This window comes from Mustela lutreola, chromosome 11, assembly GCF_030435805.1.
Source record: "Mustela lutreola isolate mMusLut2 chromosome 11, mMusLut2.pri, whole genome shotgun sequence".
Lineage (NCBI taxonomy): Eukaryota > Metazoa > Chordata > Mammalia > Carnivora > Mustelidae > Mustela > Mustela lutreola.
Window position 1 is genome coordinate 98,566,591 of NC_081300.1, and position 20,319 is coordinate 98,586,909.

At 49.7% G+C, this 20,319-nt stretch overlaps 1 long non-coding RNA gene across 2 annotated transcripts in view; it reads left to right on the plus strand.

Moving 5' to 3' along the window:
• The window catches only part of LOC131811653 (uncharacterized), a 59,471-nt gene that overhangs the window by 26,018 nt on the left and 13,134 nt on the right, over window positions 1–20,319 (plus strand). Inside the window, exons 1-3 of one of the 2 annotated variants that reach the window (XR_009346037.1) lie at window positions 3,153–3,298; window positions 4,013–4,190; window positions 4,275–4,411. This is a non-coding gene — a long non-coding RNA (uncharacterized LOC131811653). Of the gene's footprint in view, window positions 1–3,152; window positions 3,299–4,012; window positions 4,191–4,274; window positions 4,412–20,319 lie in introns of those variants that run through there. The other variant, XR_009346038.1, reaches the window with a different exon arrangement.

The following is a 20,319-nucleotide window of genomic DNA, read 5'->3' on the forward strand; positions in this document are numbered from 1 at the left end:
CCTCATAAAATGAATTTGGAAGTTTCCCTTCCATTTTTATTTTTTGGAACAGTTTCAGGAGAATAGGTATTAATTCTTCTTTAAATGTTTGGTAGATTTTCCCTGAGAAGCTGTCTCGCCCTTGGCTCTTGTTTGTTGGGAGATTTTTGATGACTGCTTCAATCTCCTTACTGGTTGTGTGCCTGTTCAGGATTTGTATTTCTTCCTGGTTCAGTTTAGGTAGATTATATGTCTCTAGGAATGCATCCATTTCTTCCAGATTATCAAATTTACTGGTGTATAGTTACTCATAATATGTTCCTATAATTCTTTGTATTTCTTTGGTGTTGGTTGTGATCTCTCCTCTTTCTTTCATGATTTTATTAATTTGGGTCCTTTCTCTTTTCTTTTTGATAAGTCTGGCCAGGGTTTATCAATCTTATTAATTCTTTCAAAGAACCAGCACTTAGTATGGTTGACTTGTTCTAGTGTTCTTTCAGTTTTTATTTCATCAATTTCTGCTCTGATTTTTATGATTTCTCTTCTCCTGCTAGGATTAGGTTTTCTTTGTTGTTCTTTCTCCAGCTCCTTTAGGTGTAGGGTTAAGGTGTGTATTGAGACCTTTCTTGTTTCTTCAGAAAGGCTTGTATTGCTATATACTTTCCTCTCAGGACCACCTTTGCTGTGTCTCCAAGATTTTGAACAGTTGTGTTTTCATTTTCATTTGCTTCCATGAATTTTTTGAATTCCTCTTTAATATCCTTGTTGACCCATTCATTCATTCTTTAGTAGGATGCTTTCTAGCCTCCATGTATTTGAGTTCTTTCCAACTTTCCTCTTGTGGTTGAGTTCTAGTTTCAAAGAATTGTGGTCTGACCTTAGGGGGAAATGATGCAGGGAATGATCCCATTTATTTGGTACTGGCTGAGACCTGATTTGTGACCCAGGATGTGATCTATTCTGGAGAATGTTCCATGTGCACTAGAGGAGAATGTGTATTCTGTTGCTTTGGGATAGAATGTTCTGAATATATCTCTGATGTCCATTTGGTCCAGTGTGTGATTTAAAGCTTTATTTCCTTGTTGATCTTTTGCTTAGATGATCTGTCCATTTCAGTGAGGGGGGAATTAAAGTCTCCTACCATTATTGTATTATTGTTGATGTGTTTCTTTGATATTGTTATTAATTGGTTTATATAATTGGCTACTCCCATGTTAGGGGTGTAGATATTTAAAGTTGTTAGATCATCTTGTTGGACAGACCCTTTAAGTGCAAAATAGTGTCCTTCCTCATCTCTTATTATACTCTTTGGCTTAAAATCTAATTTATCTGATATAAGGATTGCTACCCCAGCTTTCTTTTGATATCACTTATCTCTCAAATTCTCCCCTCATGAGCCAGTAGTTGTTTATCTTTCTTTTTCTAAGCTTCTTTAATCTCCATCATTTGGTCTTCTATATCACTAATTCTCTATTCTGCCCCATTAATCCTGCCTCATTTATCCAGTAAGAGTCTCCATTTTTTATTGCACCTCATTAACAGTTTTTTTGATTTCAACTTGGATTTTAGTTCTTTTATTCTCCATAAAGGGATTCTGTAGTGTTTTCTATGCTTTTTTGGAGCCCAGCTAGCATCTTGATAATTGTCATTCTGAACTCTAGTTCTCACATCTTACTAATATCCATATTGATTAAGTCTCTAGCCATCAGTACTGCCTCTTGTTCTTTTTTTTTTTTTTTTTTGAGGTGAGTTTTCCACCTTATCATTTTATCCAGATTAGAATAGATGAATGACAGAACAAAATAGTAAAAAGGTAGCAACAGCCCCAGAAAAATATAGTCTAACTAACTAAATTGGAAGAGACCTGAAACCAGGGGGAGAAGAAAGGAGGGGAAAAATATATATATGTATACATATATACATATATATATATACACATATGTGTGTATAGATAGATAGATAGATAGATGTTAGATCAGACTGGTGAATTGAACAGAGCCACTCAAAATTTTAAAGAAAGAAAAACTTATATATATATATACACAAAATAAGGGTAAACACAGTAAAGGGATGGAATATGACTGTAAAGATGAAAATATAAAAATATTTTAAAAAAGGAATTGCTAAGATGAGAAGTTGGTTGAAAAAAGAAAAAAAAAAAGCGGAAAGAATGTGATCAAGCTGGAGACTAGAACAAGCCATGTGCTAGATTTAGGGTATATTTCGATCTGTTAGAAGAAACTGTATCCCAAAATTTTAAAGAAAGAAAAACCTATATGTATGCAAAAATAAGGTTAAATACAATGGAGGGATAGACTATGGCTATAACAATGAAAATTTAAAAAGATTTTTTAAAAAGGTATTGATAAGATAAAACAGTTAAAAAAGGTTAAAATAGGAAAGAGGAAAACTAATAAAAAAAGAATAAGAAAAAAATTTTAAATTTAACTTTGAAAGACTAAAGGATCATGGGGAAAAAGACCATGAATTCTATGTGCTGTATTCCCCTAGCACTGGAGTTCCACAGTTCTCATTGATCAGTCATTGACTAAAGCCATTGGTCTTGGCTGGATGTTCTTGCTGATCTTCTGGGGGAAGAACCTACTGCAGTGATTCTCAAATGTCTTTTCCCAAGGCAGAACTGGACAGCCCTTGCCAGGGTCCGGGCTAAGTCATCTGCTCAGGTTTGCTCTCAGGAACTTTTGTTCCCTGAACGCTTTCCATACTGCTTTGTAGGACGGCAGTGAAAATGGGGGCCTCCCAATCTCTGACCATGTAGGATCCGAGAGCTCCGGGGCCTGCTCCTCAGTGTGTCCTCAGAGAAAAGCAGTCTGTCCCTCCCATCTCTCTGGTCTCTGACTGCACTCCATGTTCACCCAGCCTGTGATGGAGCGTTTCTATCTCTGGCGCACGGCCCTGTTTGGAGCCTCCAAACCCAGCAGTCCCGTGCCACTCTTCCTGAAGAAGGAAGGTTAGTCTCCCTGGATCTGCCACTTGTGGGGTCCCTGCTGGAAAAGCAGTGTCCCGACTGTGTCTTGGATCACAGTTGAAGGTAATCTCAAGCTGAGAGCCCTCCTTCGGCTCCGTGTCTGCAGTCGGCTTACCCACTCTGATACCTGGGGGCTCTGCCACTCAGTCACCCTTTGTCTTTCTGTGACCCCAGGGACCTGAAACCATACTGTCCTCGAGAGGGCTCCACCCCTGCTTAGCCTCTGGAGTGATATCCCTCCGTGGAGCCAACTTCTAAAGTTCTGATTTTGTGCTCTGCTGCTCCGCCGTTTGCTGGGAGCTGGCCCCTCCCCCCACTGTCTCTCTTCCCGTAAGTCGCCTTGGATTCACTTCTCTGCATGTCCCGCCTTCCAGAAAGTGGTCAATTCTCTGTTCCTAGAACTGCTGGTCTTCTTCTCTTCGATCTCCTGTTGAGTTTGTAGTTGTTTGGGATGGTTTGATAACTAACTAGCTGAACTGCTGGGACCTATGATATTTAGGTTTCCTTCTCCTCTGCCATCTTGCTCCTCTCACAACTGACTATATATATATTTTTTAATTTACTTATTTTAAATATTGATTGAAAGAAACAGTACCCACATTGGCAAGCTATGGAAGGTCAGCAAAGAGCATGGACAGTACCTGATGGGTTTTCCTCCGCATAGTCGGCAGAGTGCCCAGTGCAAGGGAGGGACTTCAAGGGACTGTGTCCACCTATCCCACCTGTTCACCTGGTGCTGCGTCCCACGGCCCAGCCATAAACCACCCTCCCTGACCCACTTGTCCATATGGGGTCTGAGCGGCCCCACCATGGGCTGGAAGGTGGGCAGGAAAGAGTCTCTGAATCTGAGGTGGTGTGACAAGGCCCTGGGGTGTCAGGGGAGCCAGTGCTGGAGGAGACTTGCAGGGAAATCAGGAGAGGAACCAAGGATCCCGAGACGGCTCGGCAGTTTCGGGAGAATTGTCTTCCCCGACAGTGGGCCAGGGTGATTGCTCCCACCGTGAAGCCCTGTGGTTGCTCATTCTGATCCATGTCTGTCCTTAGGCAGTCGTCCTCAGCCTGGGAGATCCTGCTGCCGGGAGACAGAGACATCTGCCCCTTCACAGCAGGGAAGCATCTGGACCCACGTGTCTGTGAGACCGAGGTTGAGACATTCTGCTTCAGGGACGCTGAGGCCCCGAGATATTGTAGCCACCCTGATCAATGTGCCTACAGTGGCCCCGTGAGTGTTGATTTCGGTTTTTAACCAACCCGAGTCTCCTGCTTTGGGGGAAAGGCCCCGATCTCTTTTTAGTCTTCCCTACAGGTGACTCTGAAGGTGATCAAAAGCCACATTTCTGGGTGGCAGGCACTCAGCAAGACAATCCCCATGCATGACCACTGACCGTCACCTGTGAGGAAGACAGCATGCTGGGCTTTTTCATGGAAAATCTGTAACTCCAGGTAAGTAATAAGAGACGAGCGTTTATGGAGAGATTAGCAGGGCCAGTGATGCCTCTGCTGCTTCCTGTCCTGTTGGTGGAGGAAGGAGAGATGAAGCAGAGAGAGAAGACACCCTTGCCTCCACGGACAGGACAGGCCACACGGGTCAGTGCCTTTCTGGGAAGCTCCAGCAGGAAGGCGGGAGAGGGTGGGAGATGACACCTCGCTGATGGTCAGGATGCTCTGAACCAGCTCACCATGTTTCATTAAACACGATTTCTGTCTGTAGCACCTGGATGTATACAAATCCAAACAGAGACATTTGTCAGGAAAGTGACAGCTTTTACTTAACACGTAGCAGGTGCCACGCCAGCGCAAGCTGCTGGGGCTTGGTCATCCTGTGACGGGCTGTTCTGGACGCTTGCTCCTGGCAGAGGGTGGGAGGTTAGGAGCAGATCCCCCTGCCAGGGTCTGCTGCAGACGCCACAGCATCTTCTGGTCCTGTCGGCACTTTGGCTGTCATCTGTCTCTGAGCAGGAGGGCTTGACAAATTGGTACAGCTGGAGGAGAAGTGGAAGAAGTGGGAAGCACTGCAGTTCAGAGACTTGTACCCAGATCCAGGAAAATCTACACTCGGATCTCTGCTTTGTCCCCTGTGGGCTGTGAGCACCAGGCAGATTCCCTGAGCCTCAGTCTTCCCAGCTGGTTATGGGGATGGTGCAGCTCGGCTCAGAGGGCTCAGCAGAATGCCTGATGCTCAGCGCAGAAGGTCAGTTGTGGAGGAACTGTGTTGTGGACCTCGCAGCGCTGAGTTTCGTGCCCGCCTCAGTCTGTGTGCTGTGCATTTCGGGTTCTCGGCAGAGGTAGCCTGCGGGCATGCTGGGTTTGACCATCCAACATATTACATCTTGCGCATTCATTTTCAAGACTGGAGGTTAGGAATCTTACCCAATGTTGAGATTTTTGACTTGAGATTTGGAGATCTGGCGACTCTGAGCCAATGGGCTTGTAGCAGGTGGAGGCACAAGATAGTCACCTGAGTACGTGGCCATCGTGTGGTGTGCGCTCTTGGAAGGATGGATTTCTCTCCAAATTGCCTCAAGTGTGCAGACGTCTTGATAAGCAACACCTGACTTCCCGCGAGTGACATCAATTTCAGCCCTTGTTCTGGAACTGAAAAGGCCAATGCTTCCATTTAGCTCAGAGCTTTCTAATTCTGTCCTTTGTTTGAATTCCTTCTGGACAATTCTGTTTGGTGTTCGGCGGTGATGTTCATCACAAGGGCAGAGCTGAAGAGGAAGCTTTTGACCTCAGGCAAAGCGGTACAGGCGGCCAGGTGACAATGACCGTCTGCGTTATTACAGGGGTCCCTCCTTCCCAAGTGCTCTGTTACACACCCTCTGATGTGATTCTCACCTGTGAGGTGCCTAGGGGAAGAAATGGCGACACTTCTTCCCAGCACCTGACGAAGCTGATAGCTGGATCCTCATTCAGACATTTTAGGACTGTGCTGTTCCTCTCAGCTTTTTAGAAGGTGTCCTGGGGTCCAGCAAAGCTGGGCGACTCCTGAAGGGATGAGCCATATCTACCTCCTCTTGCTGCTATAACCAATTAACTACAGGCAGTGGCTTAAAGCAAATTTATTATCTTACAGCTCAGTGTATCCGAAGTCTTACATGGGCCCCCTGGGGCTCTAGTGAAGGTGTGGGCAAGGCTGTGTTCCCCCTGGGGTCTGTAGGGCAGACCTTTCCCAGTGTCCAGAGGCTGCCCGCATCCCTTGGCCGGGGACGCCTTCTCAAGCTACTTATGACGCTGACATTCCTGTTCCCCTCTTTCACTTATAAGGACCCTCATGATTACATTGGGCGACATAGTCACAGGTTCTGAGGACTCGGATGCGGGCATCCTGGGGAACGTTATTGTGTTTATTGCATGCACTTAAACAGGTTCGTTACTGATGAACTACTCAGAGCCTTTAATAGACAAAAGGCGTGTGCTAATCCACAAAGGGAGGAGTGGTTAGTGTCCCCACGGCCACGGGCCTCACGCACTGTCCCACTTACAGTGCCGTCTTGTGTTCCATCATGCTCGGAGCGCAGCCCACTTTCCCTAGTCCGCACAGCCCATTGGGAGTGGTCCCCTGCCTCCCACTTCAGTGTTACATTGAGACAACCTCCTTGTCCCCTGCTGAGGGCTTTCTGCTCTTCTGTGGTGAGCACCCGGCTTGACTCACTTCGGCTGTTGCACTAGGGTTCCCGGGAGAGCCGGCTCCCTAAGGTGTTTTCCTAGTAAGCCCATGTCTCATTCAGGTCTCAGCTCAGCTGTCATCTTCCCAGAGAGGCTACAGTGGTTCCTTCTCGAGTGCCCTTCCCCCTGTGACAGGTTGGAAGAGGAAGGAACTCAAGGGGCCATAGAGCCAACGCTCTGAGCCAACTCATATCAGCCCATCGAGTAGCGCCGAGTTACAACTCGGTCAGTCTGAACCCCTGCCAAGGGAGGGAAGTCTTTAGTGGACAGTCATGATGCTCTGTGTCTGTGCTTTCACCTCACAATGCCTTTGGGATCAATGTGAAGCTGTCTTTAATGATTTCATATGTGTTTGCTTATTTGTTCTTCAAGTGGGGGGATGAGTGCCTTCTCTAGACCCAAGTCAGCCAATGAGTATGTTTAGATCGATTTGTATTCCCCAGGACCGGTCTCACGGGCCAGAGATCGACCAGGAAAGCTTGTGGTCCAGGGACTGTGGGGATGCCTGATGAGAACTTTGTGTGGCTGCTTTGCAGCATTTTCCTTTCAAAATGGGTCTCACCCACGCTGTGTGCTGTGTGTTGGGGGCTTACCTGAGGCCGTCCCCTGGAATCCCCTTATTAATGACAAAACACAAGTGGGTGTGGAATTTTGCCTTATAAGTTCTGTGTGATGTGCGACACTGTCCTAGTCTGGGCTTACCTCTCCCCAGCACCAGTACCCTTTCTGGGGAGATGTTTATAAGACAGATCTCTGTATGGGCGTGCTCCTGTCTATGCCAGGACGAGGGGGAGGACGCCGAGTCTCTAGAAACGCCTGTCAGTGCAGAGTGGACAGCAGCCCCTAACCTTGCTCAGTGGGCTCTCCCACTAACTCCCCAACCCTGGCTCCTCCCCTGAGCCCAACTTCTTTCGTCTTTAGCCTGAGATGGTGTTTAAAGGGATGGCTTGGGCCATTTTGGGGAGTGCTGTTTTCCTGGGTCTCTCCCAGTACAGGAGGTAGCATGTTCTTAAACCTGTTTGTTTTTCTCCTGTTAACCTGTTAGTGCCCAGGGATCTCAGCCGAGAACGTGGAAGGGCAGAGGGGAAGTTGTTTTCCCTCCCCTACGTAGTCCTTAGTGCTGTTCACAGATCTTTCCAGGTTTAGGGCACAGGGGTCCTATGACGTAGGGCAGTGCAACTGAAGGTTGATGTGTGACCAGAAATCAACCATGTGGCTTGTGGGCTGGATGCGTTATTGCCATCACGAGAAAGCCCCGAGAGATCCTTGCATGGGCATGTCACTGTCCCATGGAGGGGCTTCTGTCAGCCTGCGGCCCGGCACATGGACCCAGTGTGTCTGCGTGTCCGTGTAAGACAGCCTTTAGCTAACCTGCGATGGACACATACGTGAGGGGGAAATCAGCCTTTGCTGTTTGAAGCCCTGCTATGCAAGGGATTTTTATTTTTTTAATTAATTATTTTATTTTATTTTTTTACAGCAGGGTGTCTCCTCTGCCCTGTTGGATTCACCGTCTCGTAGGGGTGTCTCCAGCACAAATCAGTCAGAAGCATGGAGGGCCAGAGGGGGGCCTCCCATGTGGGAGTGACTGAAAAACACAGCCCCTTGACTGTGCGTGGCGGGTCTGCTGGAGCTCGGTGCTCTGACTGGCCAGCCTGTCACAGCTGGAGGAGACGCAGTGAGAGTGGGTGACCTCTTCACAAGAGGTAGCGAGCCCAGTCCACACTAGATGCTGAAGATGTTGTTGGCACCGTGATCTGCTACGGAGAGCCCTGGACGGGGGGGCAGGAGGCCAAGCCCACGGCCAGGGAGACCCCTTGAGATCTCTCTGTAGGTCACTCTGCGGATCTTGAGATCTCTCTGTGGATCTTGAGATCTGTTTGGTCGTCCAGAGCTGTGGCAGGAGGGGCTGGAGGGGGTGGGGTCTCATCTCATCTCACCCCAGTGACTTCTAAACTGGGGTCTTCGGGCACACACAGAGTAGCTTCTCTGTCCTGCTGTTTCAGAGTGTGGTTCTGTGGAAGTTTCTGTTCCATCTGAGGGGAGCAGAGTAAAGGACCCCCAAATGTGCCACTTTGCCACGTGGATTACTTCTGAGCTGAAGCGATTAAGACCTAGCAGACTCAAGAACAACTTTTACCTCCGCCTTGACTACCTATAAGAATTTAGATCAAGAGTTAGTCCCAGAGACAGCTTTTTCTCTGAAAGACTGATCCGCGTGGCCGACTCCTAATCACCTGACACTTCCCCAGCCCCTGGTCCCGGGAGCCAGCCTCCTCGCCTCTGCAGCCCCATGCCCCCTCCCTTCCTCTGCTCAGGACGGCACATAAGCCCCAGCCGCCCCACTGGCCCTGAGTCTCCTATCTTGGGGGAGCTCCCATACTTACAAAATGAAATCTGTTTTCCTTGTGTTAGTCTTCCTCATGTCAATGTGGTTATTAGACCAGAGAACCTAGAAGAGAATGATCTCATCTAGAGATAGATAAGCTAGAGGATTATCTGGCCAGAAAACCTAGGAGAGAAGAAGGGAAGTTTTTCCCTCCCCTGCAGATTACAAGGAGGACCCATCCTGTTGCCAGAGGGGCCATCTGGGCTGGGGGACCCTGCACTGTGGGGCCGAGAGAATCCTGGCTCTCCCCTCCTGCCAGCTCTGGGACCCTGGTGAGCTTGTCCACATTCTTCAAGCTAACTTCCATTTACTCGTGCACCAAGTCACTTGGGAACTTGGTGCAGTGAAATCATTGTAGATTCTGAGGCTATGCCAGGCACGGTTCTAGGCAGAGGAGTAGGCAGCAAACACCACGTGGAATTTATAGCATCGTGAGTGCGGTCGTACTTTTAGTTCTTTTTATTTATTTTTTATTCTGTTATGTTCGTACAGTACGTCATACAGCACATCATCAGTTTTTGATGCAGTATCGGTGACTCATTGCTCGCGTATAACACCCAGGGCTCCATGCCATCCGTGCCGTTCTTGGTACCCGTCCCCGGGCGGCCCATCCCCCACCCCCATCCCCTCTGAAAACCTCAGTGTGTTTCTCAGAGTCCACAGTGTCTCATGATCTGTCTCTCCTTCCAGTGTCCCCCTGTCCATGTCCCCCTTCCTTCTCCGAATGTCCTCCGTACTCTTCCTTATCTTCCACCCACGAATGAAACCATACGATGATTGTCTTTCTCTGCGTGGCTTGTTCCACTCAGCAGCATCCCCTCCGGTTCCACCCGTGTCGATGCAGAAGTTGAGTGTTCATTGTTTCTGGTTATCTGAGTAATACTCCATAGTGTACATATGGACCACATCTTCCGTATCCATTCGTCCGTTGAAGGGCATCCCAGCTCTACCCACAGTTTGGCGACTGTGGACACTGCTGCTAGGAACATTGGGGCGCAGGTGCCCCTTCTTTTGGCCCCTTCTGTATCTTTGGGGTAAAGACCCAGTGAGGTTGTCCCTTCATCTGTAGCTCCTGTTGGCAGTGGGGGAGGGGCCATCCTGTCGACTTGGCTCACGTTCGTGTGCTTAAATGCGTACTGAAAATACATAGCATTGTGAAGGCCATGGATTACGCGGAGATGTAGTTACCAAACTCCGTGAAATAGGAGCACAGGCACTTCTCTATTACTGAATTAGTAACAAGATCGAGTGGCAGGTCCAACAGCTCCTGTAATTTTGCAGTAGTGCTGGGTGTGATTGACGTTTTGAAACATCTGCTGTGACTATAAGATGATAGGAAAATATCTGTACTTCCCACTGGTGATGAAGTCGCCGATACTGCTAAAACTACCACTATGGTTTGTTGCTTATATTTTTAATAGAATCCTGCAAGGGAAATGTTAAAACTTACATTAGAAGTTTGTGAACATAAAAACCCCATTCTTATTGGACCCAAGATCATGAAATCCATCTCTGGATTCCCCAGTGTCTTCAGATCAATAGTCCTTCAAGTGGGGAGATGAAAACTAGAAAGACCCAGAAGTAAAAACACGCAATGACAGGATGTGTATGTTTTAAGTCAAAATCAAGCAGGGGGCAAGGGCGAGTGGGTCGGGCTGAGGGGGCTGCTCTGGGGTATGGTCACGGAGAGCCTGGCGGGCGAGTGGTGTCCAAGCAGAGAGCTGGAGGCAATGAAGGAAGGAGGAGGTCTTCATCCGGAACAGACCCCTTCCCAGGACAGGGAAGAGAAGTGCAAAGGCCCTGAGGTGGGGGCGTGTTTGCTGCATTTGGGAAACTGGAAAGTGTTTATATTCACGGTGGAGCAAGTGGCAGCGATGGGGGCTGGGTCTGGACAGTTCACACGGGGGGGGGGGGCGGCGCACAGGGCGGGCTTACAAACGGGGGACACTTGTGCCGCCGCCAGTGTGCTGCGGGCGGAACCGAGTATGCTGCGTCTGCAGGAGCTTTGAGGTTTCTGTGGGGACCGAAAGCACTGTGACAGGGTGACGGGTGGCGTCATAAGTAAGATCACTGGGAGGTGGTCATTGCTCAGTCCCTCTCCCCCGCAAATAGATTTCGACTCAGAGACCAATTTTAGGGTAGTGGAAAAACCAAGTGGACAGTGCAGAGTTCCCTCACCGCCCTGTTGCCCAGCCTTCCTCGGCGTTCAGTCCAACCCAGGAGGCGCGGCTTCCTGACGATCCTTCTTTCTAAACCCGGCCGTGCCTTTCAGCCTCAGCGTCTCGCAGCCGCAGGCCCCACCTGCAGGTGATAGACTGGGTTTCTCTCGCCATGTCATTTTCAAGTTTCCGTCTGTGGGTGACAAGGGATGCTGGCATTTTCCAGCTATGTAACAGGAAACGTTAGAATACTTTTATTTAGGGGGCCTGGGTGGCTCAGTCAGTGAAGCATCTGCCTTTAGCTCAAGTCATGATCCCAGAGTCCTGGGACGGAGTCCCGCAGTGGGGGCTCCCTGCTCCGTGGGGGGTCTGCTTCTCCGCTCCCTCCCTTGCTCTCTCTCAAATAAATAAAATCTTTTTTTTTTTTTTAAAGATTTTATTTATTTATTTGACAGAGAGAAATCACAAGTAGAGAGGCAGGCAGAGAGAGAGAGAAGCAGACTCCCTGCCGAGCAGAGAGCCCTATGTGGGACTCGATCCCAGGACCCTGAGATCATGACCTGAGCCGAAGGCAGCAGCTTAATCCACTGAGCCACCCAGGCGCCCTCAAATAAATAAAATCTTAAAAAAAAAAAAAAAAAAAGTTCAGCTGCTCCAGCACCGTGGTGGACCCCTGCTGGAGGTGAGAGCTCTTGCCTTGGGAAGGGGCAGGTGGCCTAGCAGAGGCATTCCGAAGGTCTGAGGACCAGCGTGCTGCCCAAGGGGGGGTCGCTCCCGATCTGTGCGGGGGGAGGACGTCCTTCTCTTTCAACCAGCACGACCAGCCGTATTCTTCCACGTGGCCCCCTGAGCCCTGGACTCAGGCCTAACTTGCTGTGTGACCTCAGGAGAAGCCCTCCCTCTCTCTGGGCCTCAGTTTCCACTCTGAAATATGAGTGTGGACCAGATGGTTTGTTTCTTTTCACTTCTTGTTTTTATTCTCCCAGCGTTTTATATCTGCAGCGTTTTATATCAGCATATCTTGCATTATGAGCCTCTGACTGTAGTTGCCTTCAGGCTGCACACACGCATTTACAGGGCTTCCCTGTTTGCTTCCGATGGCTCATTTTATATGTTGACAACAAGGCGTGCATTCTCCACGCACGTCTTTACAGCTCAACACTTCCCACTAGAGGTCAGTAGAGGGGACCTGAAGCCTTCTGTCTGTCATAGGTCATCATTCCAGGATACGTAATTTATTCCTCCTTCCATTTTATTCAAACGCTCACACTATTCTCAGGTTTGGGTTTTATTTTGTCTGTCTTTTTAAAAAAGATTTTACTTATTTATTTGTCAGAGCGAGCGAGCGAGAGCACAAGCAGGGGAAGCAGCAGGCAGAGGGAGAAGCAGGCTCCCCATGGAGCAGGGAGCCCGATGCGAGTCTCGATCCCAGCACCCCGGGATCATGACCTGAGCTGAAGGCAGATACCCACCCGACTGAGCCACCCGGGTGCCCCTATTTTGTCTGGTTTTGGTTCTCCCCAAACAGGGACGCCACAAGCCACGTATTTCGCACAACTTCCTGTTACTCGTGCTGATAATTTTTTCACACCTGGAGATCAGGCAGCAGGATCACAACGTTTGCATCCTGGCTCCTGTTAATTTCTGCCAGGTTCGTTTTCTTGCGAGCAGCATGGAGGATACAGATTCCTCCCCATCCTTGGCTGTGAGCTGTCACTCTTTGAAAATCTTGCCAACCTGGGGAGTGGTTAGAGCCCAGAGTTCCATCTGACAGGCCCCGCATGCCAAGGGCCTTAAACAAACAAACAAACAAACCACATGTGAAGATCAAGGTCACACAACAGCAGCAGCTCAGCCCATTAAAGCCACTCATGGGGACCATGGGTCGGGGTGCAGAGAAGCCCCAACTTGAGACCCAGATGGTGGGGCACCTAGCAGCCCAGCTTGTGCCATGCACAGAGCCGTGACATGGGGACCTGGTGGGAACATGCAGAGCAATGAGGGCTCAGGTCTGGCAGAGGGCCCTGGGCTGGGGCGTTCTGAGCCTGAAGATCTCAGGGTACAGCAACCACTGGGGCCCTGGAGGGCAGGTGTCATTGTGGCAGCAGCTCCAGGTGGGGAGGGCGGGCAGCAGGGGACTCTGGCAGCCCAGCTCAGCATTGGTGAAGACTGTGGGGAGCAGGTGTGGAGGGGTTTCCTGATGGCAAAATCCCTCACAGCGACCCGCGACACTTGACCCTCATGGCTCTCAGGCCCTGAGGACTGGGGGATGGGGTGCCGCATCCTCCGCTTTTCCTCACGTCCATTCCGTCCTGTGTTTGGAGTCCGCACTTCCCGGGCTGCTTCCTCCTGGTCCAGAGCCTCCCCAGGGCGATGCTGGTGGTTGTGGTGGTTTGCTTGTTTTTGCTCTTTGGACGCGCAGGCCACCCAGCCCTCTGACCTTGTGCCGCCTTGTGGGAAGATCCGTTGACCGTGTGTCCATTCATTCAGGGGCCTGTCTTCTGTCTTCTGTTGCTCTGTGTCCGCTTTGTGCCCGCGCCATGCCATTTCGGTTATTATTACTGTGATACAGCTGGAGGCCAGGGAAGGGGAAGCCTCCAGCTTTGTTCTTCCTCTAGATGGTTTCATTTGTTTAAGGGCAGTCAGCTCCCACATGAGTGGCGGCAGCGTGAAAACGAGGCACGGGGGCACCATACGCTCTGAGTCACCCGATCTGGCAACGGCCTCTGCCCTTCCCGCGTGCTTCCCTGGCCACCCAGCGTCGGACGCGAGCCCTTACACTACAGTGTCAAGTGGGAATGCGCATGATATTTCCTTCCAGGAACGGCACCAGCTTCCAGCAAATGACTGACATGGTCTTCGGGGGGCCCTCCTTTCAGACGGAACCTACAAGAATTGGTGTCCGTGGGCTACGTGCTTAGCGGAAATCTCCAGCTGGGCCCATTTAACTGGGTCCCCTCATTGTCCATCTCTCATTTCCATTCCCAGGATGGCACAGCTGGCATCCGCCCCAGCATAAGTCTGTAGGGAGGGACCCCTTGAGCACAGCAAGGAGCAAGGTTGTTATGAAGCAAACGCATTTCAAACCTTCAGTTCCTGTTGACTTCTGCAACCAGCGGGTGGCATCTTTCAGGGAAGAGTGTGTGATTGTCAGCTTTGACTAGGACAGTGGTAGTAGCGGACACTGCTCAATTAATGGTCCGGGGCTCTTATAAAAGTAGACACACGTCCTCATCGAGGGGCGATCCTTGGAAGCAGTGGGGCTGCCTTTAAGATTGCTGCCGGTTGGTAGGGGGCCAAATACTGTGATTCTGTAACAGAAACCGAGCCGGCTGCCTTGGACAGTCCATCCTTCTGGATTTTAAGAGTCCTTTGTAAAATCAGAAAGGCCAATAAAAAGCCAAAATGAGCAGTTTCCTCCTGTCTTGTTAAAGGCTGAGAGAGACTGGGTTTTTCTTTCAATAAGCAGTAAATACCATCTTCGTGTTTTTCTAAAGAGGAACGGGACTGTATACTTTCCGTGTTATTTTACGGGGGTCTTAAGAAAAATATCGATGGATATTCAACTGTGTGGGGCAGGATCATGGCCACGCATGGCGGTCTGAATTCAAATCACTTCAAAACTCAGTTTCTTGGTCACACTGGCCACATGGCCAGTGCTCAGTAGCTCGACGCTGCCTGTTAGGCCCCGAGGATAGAGCACTGCCGTCTCACTGCACAAAGGTCTGCTGCAAGGCGAAGACACGATGCCGTTGGATGGGACGGGATGCGGGAAGCCGAGCACGGCCTTTTGCGGGAAGCACTTCCATACCTCTGCCCCCCGTCCCGAAGCAGGACGTGAGTGCGGCCGGAGGGCGCGGCGGGATTTCTTGGGATTACAATAACTGAGCAGAGCCTCTGAGTCCGCTAATTGTGGATCAAACAGAAAAAGAAAATACTTGTCCTAATTGTCCTCATAAGTTTTTATTTTGTAAATGAGGCAATAGAACAATTCCTTCATGTTCTTCGGACATGCATGCTCTCCGGCTCCACCAACCACCGCAGGCTCCCCTCTGGGGAGTAGGACGTGGCAGGAGCAGTCTTGTAACATAACCTCCAGTGACGTGTAATTCACATCAGTTTAAGTTTCTAAGAACCTTGTTCCTTGCCCTGTTCTGCTCCAGAAGAGACAGGTTGAGTTGATTTTGATGAAGGGAACGGATCAACATTCTCTCTTATATTTTCCCTTGAGCAGAGTGTTTTTCTCTCTTTTTTTTTTAAACAGCAGGATATTCCCCAGGTGGGTCTTAACTGTTTCTACTCTGCTGCGATGCTGGCTCTTGAGTCACTGTGGAAGGTCGTGGGCTGGGGAAGGGGACAGTGTGCTTTGCCCTGCCCCCCACCAACACCCCCAGTTCGGACCCTCAACCTCAGACATGAGTCCACAGAAGACGACCTGTGCTGTTCTGTGTTCTGTCCTGAGGCACCCCCTGGGTTTCGGGCCCTCCCCCGCACGTTGGCACACAGAATTAGCGTCGACACCTGCTTTACCTTGACAGCTCCCAGGGCAGCCCCGGGGGGCAGGGGGCCTTTATGGGGGCCGGACGTCAACCCCAGAGCAGCCATCGGACCCCGCTGGGCACCAGCCGACTTACAGTTTCCACGATGTATTTAAATAACGTCTTTACTCCAAGCTCGATTTTTAACAGTTTTACGCCTTCCCTCTGGAGTGTTTTCCCTCCGTGGTGCCATCTAATCAAGTTTTAAGCTTTAATTAAACAGCTGTCATTTGCTTGGTAGTCCTGTGGCAACCCGATGTTTTATTAAATTTTAATCCAGCCCAAGCTGGGGGAGATTTCTTCAGACAACAAAGGCATGCCATTAACAGGGTGTGCTAGAGAAGAGCAGAGCCGGCAGGAGTGCAGGGCAGGGGCAGCGGAGGAACTGGAGATAAGCTGGGAAGGAATTATCAGGAAGCAGGGGCGCGTGTGGGTGAGTTCGGGGGGGGCGGACAGCGCAGAGGCTGGAGACCAAAGGTTACACTGGCCTGTTCTCTGCCGTGGCCCCACTGCCCCTCCAGCTCCCGTCTCTGCCTTGTCCTCCCTCTGGGTCTCCAAACCTGAGCCTCCTCCCCGCACATCCGTCCGCACATCCATCTGCGGCTGTCCGTCTCCGCTTATCTACGCGTCTAACCTTCACCCCCTTTCATTGTTCCTCCTTCCGTCCCAGGATGAGCCCGCGGAGGAGTGGGTGACTGACAGCAGGGATGCTCCCGGGTTCTGGAGGGAGCCTTCCCTCCCCCTGTGATAGAAATACCTTGCTTGTGAGCAGAAATAGCGTCCCCAGAGACGGTTTTCCCTGGTGTGTGTTCATGCCACCTTCACGGTTGGGCCAATGGCACACAATGCTGTGCCTTTATATAGTTTCTTGCTTTTCTTTAAATAAATTCACCTTTTAGACTTAAAACAAAAACAAAAACAAAAACAAAAACAACCTCCCTCCCCCACCAAAACACCTTAATTTAGCGACACTGCAAGTTGCCAGTCCAGAAACATGACTTTTGTGTACGTTACATTTCGTAATACATGTTAAAATGTAGGGGCGCCCGGGTGGCTCTGTTGGTTAAGCATCAGACTCTTGATTTCCGCTATGTAAAAAGTAAAAAAAATAAACCAACAAATTAATTAATTAAAGAAATAAAACGACAAGCCAAAACCAAAGGTAAATCCATCTGTGTGATGCATTGTACTTGGCTCAGTCACCAACTCGTGAGGAGAGCATGGAAGCCCAGTTGAGGTTGCTTCCCCAGGCTCGAGCAGGTCTGGGAGGAGACATCTCCTCCTTATTTGAGGCACCCTTCAGTGGAGGCCTTCGAAGGCAGCCATGCCTCCCACTGGAGAAAACTTTGGTAGCCCACATACCCAAATGGACAATTTCAGAAAACTCGATTTCTGCTTCTGACAAGCTTAAGCGAGGGTCACCTCCCTGGTGGGCAACATCACTGCCTAGCACCTGACCCCGTCACACAACACCTGTACCCTCCAGCCCACCTGAGTGTCCCCCCGCCGCATGGGGTCCTCTCCATGGGGCGTTTCTCACCGCACTTCTAATAGGACAGATCGCTGAATAGTGGAAAATTCTTATACGCTGGTCTCTATTAAAAAGTGGGCAAAAATGACAGACCTCACTCTGTCCCTCTGCGCCAGGATTCTGTCTCATTCCAGCTCATGAAAGTGACACTGGGCGATGGGAACACACTCTTCCAGAGAGCATTTGGGGGTGCTGAGGGCTCAGGGAATAGGATGACTGGAGAAACAGGTGAGGAATGTAAGGTGTTTAGCCATCCCTGGCATGGAGTCTTTGGCCAGAGTTTTAGGCGTGATTTCAAATGTGACTTCACGGCTTTGTGGCTCTTCAGACTTTGGCAGGTTTCACTAAATCTTGATGCCTTAACATCCTTTGTGTGGCCTGGACATGACAGTGGTCTAGCTGAATCCACCTACGCACAGGTTCGCCCTGCATCAGAGTATGCAAGGCAGACCCACCAAGCATCAAACGAAGCTCTGAAATTCCTTAAATTAAATTTCACTCCCAAGGATTTGGGCTCTTTGAGACTCCAGATGCAAGAGTTAATTCCCCTTTATTCTCCTTGCATTTGGTTGTTGCTTATTTCCTTGGGTCCTTAGGGGCCAGACGGGGTCGAGGAAGTTTACGGGGGTATAGGAGGAGTCCCAGATAGATTTTGTTTTTCTCTCTCTTTAATTCTTAGCACATGTAATTGAATGGCCACGTGTTAAATGTGTAAGTCATTCGCTCCCTTCTGGGGGAGGACCAGGGAAGGCTGCGTTTGTAAAAAAAGACCTCACAAATGTTTGACTTGCCCTATGGACTTCTAGGTATTTGTATGTGCTTAGGTTTTTACCTCACCCGACTGGAAGCTTCATGGGCTCTAGGATTGGGTCACAGGGGAGGGAGGAAAGAGGAAGAGAAGGGGGAAGGAAAAGCGGAAAGATCCGATGATGACATGAGCACCTACATGAGTTGTCCCATGCTAGATGTTTCCTGGAGCATCTGAGAATTCCTTCTCACTGGAGGTGATCCTAGAAACATGGAGCCTCGATGGTCAAGTGGGTTTTCGGTGGGTGGGGGCTTGGACCTCGGTAGTTAGATACCGTGATCCAGGTTCTCTCTGGTCCCCACGGAGCGCCTGTAATCCAGAGAATACGGGACCTCCGTCTTCACAGAACCTCTACTGCATAGTGTAACGCTTTCTGCTCTTGGTAGCAGGACGTAGACAAGGGTATTAGTAGTGAGACTTTCTTGTTGGCCAAGCCCCGTTAGATGCATGTCAGCCGAGTCCGCTCATTTATGCCTCCAGCAGGACTTTAAGGTAAGGAATGCTACTAGCTCAGTTTTACAGACGAGGAATCCAAGGCTCTCAGGAGATAAATGACTTCTCCCAGGTCTTCTGGAGTCAGAGTTCCCAGCAGGAAGCTCACCCCGAACCTGTGCGTGATTCCTCCATCATCCTTTGGGACTGTGGAGGACAAGGTGAGAGACCCGGCCCCACTGCTCCCCCATCAGAGGGGTCAGTGGGCCGAAAGTGAGCTTTGCTGCATTTCTAACATGCTCTGGTTTTCAGGCACACCACCTTAAAGACACATTTTCTTTTCGTTGCCAAGTTTCCTTGAAGATCTTCCCAGGAAGGATGACACATGCATTTCCAAAGTGGTGATCTTTTCACACCTCTTTTTCTGGTGAAGGGAGGGGTTTTTGCTTTTATGGGCTAGTAAATGACACTGTGCCTAAATTAGAGCTCCTTGGACTCCCAAAGCCTGCCACTCATCATTAGCAGGCCCTTCACTCATTTCCTTTTTGAAAAAGAAATATAGAAAATTCTGTGCTGGCCCAGAGACAGTGCCCACCAACTTATCTTGGCCATAATTGCATCCAGGCCTCTGGTTTCTGCTGGACTAGACAATAATGAGCTGCTAAAGACCTAATAAGAAGATGTTAATGTGTTTAAGACTTCCTGCTCCAGGGAAGCCCTTTGTTTTTGAGTCTGGTTTGTGAGCGCTTAAAGCAGTGTCTTCTGATGGATGAGCTGTTGTATGGAAAATTAAAATGTCCCTGCTCTTTGCTCAGCAATGTGCAGAAAGCTGGCTTCTAAGGGAGAAAGATTTTGGCTTTGAAAGAGCATCTGCATCCCATGGGTTAAGGCCCCACACTGAGGAATGAGCTCCTGGAGGCTGGGTGGACAGAGCGTAAGATGACAGGAGTGTGTTTTCTGAATGGGATCCCCTAGAGAGGACACTTTGAACCCCAGGAACCCAGACAAAAGCCTCGCTAAAGATTTAGGTGGAGAAGTCACAGACAGGTGTGGGAGGCAGGATCCTGCAGCTCTCACACAGGTCCCAACATTAACTAGACTATTTTTGTACAAATGAGGAAAACTCAAATCGCATTTTGTTACGCTTAAAAAGGACATTGGTTGGATCATGGAGCTGATGTGGGCTGGTAAGGTTTATGGCGAAGCTGGATTCAGGGCTTGCTTAGGGCTTGCTTTCTCTCTGTTTCCTCCTCCTGATTCCTCGGCGCTGTCCTCATTCGCTGTCGGGCTCCACTTGAGCCGGGACCCCCACAGTATTAGGGCTTACGTCATGTTATCTTTGAGTCCAGCGGGAGGAGAGCCTTGGTTCCCAGCCATTTCAGCATGAAGCCCTTGCTCTTGGGCTCGGTGTGAAACAGCCGCACCGTGGCCACGAGCTGGAATGTGCTAGCCGGCCAGACTGAGCTTGCGTATCCAGACGTGGGACTACGAGGAGAGCTCAGCAGAACACAGCCACTAGGGGCACGCACTCTGGGCAGGCCGAGAATGACGGACATGGATTGAGCTCCCCAGGAAGAGTGCCTGTGAATGTTCCCTTTCCTCTAGGAAGAACACAGCCAGCAGGGGCTGCTAGAAAGCCCACTATGGACAGGCACCGTGGCGGGTCTCCAGATCTCCATCTGCTAACGACTGGAGAAATGCTCTACACCGCCCAAGACTGACGGAAGGTCTCACTGCATAACACATCACCCACAACTTAGCTACTCAGGAAAATATGCATGTATTAACACAGACGTCGAGTGGGTTAGGAATCTGGGAATGGCTT